Below are 6,000 nucleotides of genomic sequence, written 5' to 3' on the forward strand. Positions count from 1 at the left end.
TTTCCCTCTGCTAATTTTTCAATCTATCCCAAGAACTCCCAACCCGCTACTCTCCCATCTCCGGGCCGTGGCCCCTGACTTATCTTTTGGATGATTGGTGATGTGAATCCACGTTGCACCTGAAATGAGTCTGCCTCGGAGGGCCCCGTGATCGCCTCTTAGCCTCTCTCGGTCAGCTACAATAAAGAAAATCAAAACCAAAGTATGAGTACAGAGTTATGTGGGCCAAATCCCAGCGAGTCAGCTACTTGCCCTCTCCTGAGTGTGCCTGGCTCCTTCAGGCTCCAGCTTCATCCTGATTCCAAGGCTGTGACCTTTATTATCAGTGGCACCTGGGTTAGAGAAAAGCAAAGTTAAATGGCATTCCTGTGAGTGCAGTGGGTGACCTTGTGTGAGGAAGACATGGGAATGCCTCTGCTATGCTTCTGAAAAGCCTTGTGTGGGGGGGCCCTCAGATAAACACCCTTTCTCACCCTGCTGCCTGCAAACCCCCCTGCCCCCCAATAACTCCTAACTGGATACCTGCTCACCCTCCCTCTCCTAGTCACAACTCTCAACTCATCTGAAGCCTCAATCTCAAACATCATTTTTGACACTGGGCAGATTCCTCTTGTGACACGATGAATCTGCTGAAAGAAGTGCTGTGCTTGACACAACCTGGGATCTCTGGAAGCTGTGCACCTCCTAAAAACAATAAAAACACAAAACAAGAACAAAACCAGAAATTGCAAATGCGCTTTATCACCCCTAAACACAAAATCCGAAATCGTCACCTTAAATACTCCCTGTATTCCATGCTGTTTTCTTCACAGGATCTTCTCTGTTGCTTTAGATGCCCAGAAACACCTGCTGAAAACAGGCTGAGATAAGCTGAAAGAGCCTCTTCACTGAAATGACAGGAGAGCCCTTACCCCAGCACATCCCAGAGAGGGAATGAAGCCCCTCAGCAAAGGCTGGGGTTAATATACCCCGATGGTGCCCGCCTCCCATTCCCATGATGCCTGGGAAAAGGGAGGGGGCTAATCCCACCAAATATAAAAGCCCCCAGAGCAGCTGCAGCTGTTTGGCTCCTCTGACTCAAATTCAAAGGGAATAAAGGCCTTGTTATAGAAGAAAGCTCTTCAGAAAAATAGCAGTGCTTTCTTTTTTGACACAACTACTTGGAGCAGAAGAATAGAAAAATGGTAAAACATAAAGCATTGTGTTTAGGTAGCATACCTAGATAAATTGGGTAATTTGCTGTTAACTTACATAATTATTCTGTGTTTAACAAAAGCCATCTAATAAATTAACACCCAAAACTCCAGCAGCCCAGCTGGCCCTACCAAATCTCTCTGTTGATACATACAGTAAACAAAACCAAAATCCCAGTAATACCTACCAGAAGTCTAGGAAAGAAACCTCTTGAAATTAATCCTACCTCAAATACAAACCAACCCGTCCAGAAAGTGAGCTTCACTCAAAAAACTATTTACACAGAGTTAATAAGACCAAGAAATAAAACAACACACCATCTACCACCAACGAATACAACAGTGAAGGAAAAAACCCACGTTTTTTTCTTTTTTTTTTAATTTCAACTAACTTCCTTTATTAGCTAGAACCAAAGATTTTGCCAGGGCTGTAACAACAACAACTTCTTTTTCTTCTTTTCCTTCTGGAATGTCCCTTCTCCTTCCCAAATTCCTTACAACTTCTGAGTTTAAATCCAAGCCAAAAGCAAAATTCGTGCACTTGTGAGTCCGGTGCTCCTGTCAGATTCTGTCTCACTCCACATCTTCTTACGCTTTCAGTCTGAACGCTGTCCTGCCCTGATGAGTTTGACAGAAGAATTGGCACATGTTAAGAGAGCATTTCCCTCCCTCCCTCGCCAGAGCTGGTTTCCTTAGTGCATTTCAATCGATCCCAAGCCCGCAATGATGCGCGCTCACCTCAAGGCTCACAGCAAGCACGCAGCAGCTCAGGCTGACTTGGCTCCAGGGCTCCGTGCCTTGGATAGCTGAGAAAACTTCCCATGAACCTCTGTCCCAAGACATTGGAATGCAATTTCCCTGCGCATTTGGTGGCAGCTTTGGGTCCCTCTGGGGGACGGCACCCAGCGTGACCCCCGCCCCTCGCCCGCCCCCCACCTGCTCCTGCACCGCAGTGGGGCTCCCTCTCCTGGGCACCTTGGGGTGCCCCCAACGGCATCAGAGCCCCGAGTCTTCACCCCCCCCCCCCCTTTTCCTGACCCCCAAAGAAGGCTCAGAACGAATCCGACTGCCCTGGACAGCAGCGCAGCGCTTCCCCCAAGCCCTTCCCACACGTGCATGGCCCCAGCAAGGGATTCTGCTGCAACAAGAAAGCGGGGGCAGCCCCCAGAAGGCTTGAGGTTCCTGCCCAGCCTCGCTGTCACGGGCCGGGGGCAGCGAGAGAGGGAGCGGCACAGACGGCGGGGACGGCCCGGCACAGGGCGGGGGCCGCTCTCAGCGCGATGCCGGCAAAGCCGCAGCTCCGGCGCTGTCGGCCGGGCTGCTTGAGCGGCACGGGGGGATCCGCCGAGAGCCTCCGGCCCCGCGCGGGGACTCCTGCAAGGGCCCAGGGCCGCCGGGCTCCGGCCCTCGGGGCTTTATTCTCCGGCAGCCCGAGCCCCGCGGCTGCGGGGCAAAGAAGGAAAGGGGGCACGGGAAGAGAGGAGCGAGAGCAGGGCATGAGAAAGGGCGGCGAGGGAGCTCGGGCTGCGCAGGAAAGCGGGACGGGAAGGGAGTAGCGGGCTAGGGACAGGACAGGAAGGAGCCGGGTTTGTGGGGGGAGAGGGAATGGGGGAAAGGGAGCGAGAGAAGGCGAATACGGGGAGAAGGAAGGAGGGCTAGAGAGAGGGACAGGCGGGGAAGCCTCCCAGAGCCCCGGCTGCACCCCGAGCCCGGCCCGGCGCCTCGCCCTGCCCGGGATGCTGCGCTCGGCGGAGCTCGGCTCGCTCCGGAGACGCTCGGCTCGAGTCGGCTCTTGTCGCCTCAATTCGGCTCTTGGCGCCTGCATTCGCCTCTTCGGCCGAGCTCGGCTCGCTTCGGCCCAACTCCCAGCCGCTCTGTGCCTTCGGCGCGCCTCGGCTCCGCTCGGCTCGGCTCGGCTCGGCTCGGCTCCCTGACGGCGGGCGGGCAAGCGCCGCCGCCTCACGTTCAGCTCGCCCGGCTCGGGGCTCTCCCGCTGCCGCGTCCCGCCCGATTCCCAGTGCAAGTTCTACTAAGGCCGATGCTCTATTGCAGAGCTACGTTGATGTGGTAAACGATTCTTCTTAGTATTTAGGTTCCTTTGATAAGTAAAGATTTTTATTATTCTTTCCAACTCTGTTCATTTCCGTTCACCCCTAGCAAGTGGGTTCTAGGAACATTCACTGCCTGAGAACGAGATGTAGAAGTCTTAAGCTCTGTGATAACTTTTTCCAACTCAGCAACAGAGTTGAGACAGAAATGAGAGTTTTCTTCTTTGAATTCATTTCTCCTCATTCCGTTCCATCCGGTCTGACACGGGCCAGGCTGGGCTCTACAGGTTACTGCTACTGTGAGCCCATGGGAATTCCAAGATATTGGCTGCTGCTTTTTGCAATCACATCGTCTGCAAAATGCTTTCAACCAAAAGTCTGCAAACCACAGGCTGTTAAAAAACTGGAGCATGGACGGTAAATAGTCTGAAACATTTGACAAATACTGATCCAAAATCCAAATTTAAAAGAAACAGCATCTAAACATTGAAAGGCAATATTGAGTAAAATGCCAAAATTTAATGCCAAAGTAATTTACAAAAGCAAGAGAAATGTATTTATAACTTTGTATTTTTTGAAAAGGTATAAAATTAGATTTGTGAAAGGACACAAATAAATGCTTTCAATAAAAGTATTTCAAACTCCCATTCCCGGTTTTCCCTTATCTTCTGAGGGATTTAACAAACACTGCTTGATGTTGCAGACTTGGAAACTCCTAGTTAGGAAGCTGAAGGGCAAGAATGCAAGAATGCAACTCTGTTGGGAAAATAATTTTCACTTCCATAAACAGCAGAGAGGGAGGAATTCAGGGCAGAATTAAAATCTTAAAAAAAAAGAAAAGTTAGAAAATGTCAGGAAAAGGATGGGTGTAAAATGAGAGGGAATCCTGGATGGCTGGAGTGCTGGAGAAGACTCTGCACCTTCCTGAAATATGATGGGGACAATGTCATTTCCAATGTGTCGCTGCCTTTCTGCCTGGCAGAAAAAAGGAAAACAAGAAAGAAGAGGCAGAACAAAAGCCACAGGCGGTGCCTTGCACGCCATCCGCGTGTATTTGAGCAGTTGTGTGCCAGAGCAGCAGAACAATATTCCTGAAGTGCCCCAGAGCCATTGCAGTGCCTGTGACTGAGGCCGGGATAAAATCACGGCCTGGCTGTGCCAGGGAGAGCTGGCAGTGCCAGGGGCACACGCCAGGGCAGCTCCTGCCAGGGCAGACATTGCACATGTCTAGAGAAGCACCCAGAGTTTCCATCGTTCATGGGCACGGCCTGGCTGTGCCAGGGAGAGCTGGCAGTGCCAGGGGCACACAGCAGGGCAGATATTGCACATGTCTAGAGAAGCACCCAGAGTTTCCATCGTTCATGGGCACGGCCTGGCTGTGCCAGGGAGAGCTGGCAGTGCCAGGGGCACACGCCAGGGCAGCTCCTGCCAGGGCAGATATTGCACATGTCTAGAGAAGCACCCAGAGTTTCCATCGTTCATGGGCACGGCCTGGCCATGGGAGCCCCAGCATTGCACACACAGCAAATCTACCGCTGGAAACCAAAGGCCAAAAACTCTGGGGCTGAATTGTTCTGCTTACAAAATATTGGGATTGGCCTCCATTTCCTGCTGTGATCCTGTCATCAGCCCAAGGCAAGAGCATGAGCAAACTGCCCCGTGTGAGAAGGCACAACCAGAATAAATGTGCCATAAATGTCAGGATGTGCCATGAATGTCAGGATGTGCCATGAATGTCAGGATGTGCCATGAATGTCAGGATGTGCCATGAATGTCAGGATGTGCCATGAATGTCAGGATGTGCCATAAATGTCAGACTGTGCCATAGACACCAAATGCAGTCATTTCTGGGTCATTCAGGCCAATCCCTATGGATGTGTGAGGCACAGCACACACACGCGCCCATGCAGCATTTCGGCCTTTTTTGGCCTTTCTTGCTGCTTTTTTTGGGCTTTTTTTGGGCTTTTTTTGGCCTTTCTTGCTGCTTTTTTTGGGCTTTTTTTGGGCTTTTTTTGGCCTTTCTTGCAGCTTTTTTTGGGCTTTTTTTGGCCTTTTTTTGGGCTTTTTTTGGTCTTTCTTGCTGCTTTTTTTGGGCTTTTTTTGGCCTTTTTTTCGGCTTTTTTTGGCCTTTCTTGCTGCTTTTTTTGGGCTTTTTTGGGCTTTTTTTGGCCTTTCTTGCTGCTTTTTTTGGGCTTTTTTTGGCCTTTTTTTGGGCTTTTTTGGCCTTTCTTGCTGCTTTTTTGGGGCTTTTTTGGGCCTTTCTTGCTGCCTTTTTCGGGCTTTTTTTGGGCTTTTTTGGTGCCTTTTTTGGCCTTTTTTTGGGCTTTTTTTGGCCTTTCTTGCTGCTTTTTTTGGGCTTTTTTTGGCCTTTCTTGCTGCTTTTTTTGGCCTTTCTTGCTGCTTTTTTTGGGCTTTTTTTGGGCTTTTTTTGGCCTTTTTTTGGCCTTTCTTGCTGCCTTTTTTGGGCTTTTTTTGGCCTTTCTTGCTGCTTTTTTTGGGCTTTTTTGCTGCATTTTTTGGGCTTTTTTTGGCCTTTTTTTGGCCTTTCTTGCTGCTTTTTTTGGGCTTTTTTTGGCCTTTTTTTGGCCTTTTTTTGGCCTTTCTTGCTGCCTTTTTTGGGCTTTTTTTGGCCTTTTTTGCTGCTTTTTTTGGGCTTTTTTGCTGCATTTTTTGGGCTTTTTTTGGCCTTTTTTTGGCCTTTTTTGGGCTTTTTTTGGCCTTTCTTGCGGCTTTTTTTGGCCTTTCTTGCTGCTTTTTTT

The sequence above is a fragment of the Molothrus ater genome, chromosome 1 (genome assembly GCF_012460135.2).
Source record: "Molothrus ater isolate BHLD 08-10-18 breed brown headed cowbird chromosome 1, BPBGC_Mater_1.1, whole genome shotgun sequence".
NCBI lineage: Eukaryota > Metazoa > Chordata > Aves > Passeriformes > Icteridae > Molothrus > Molothrus ater.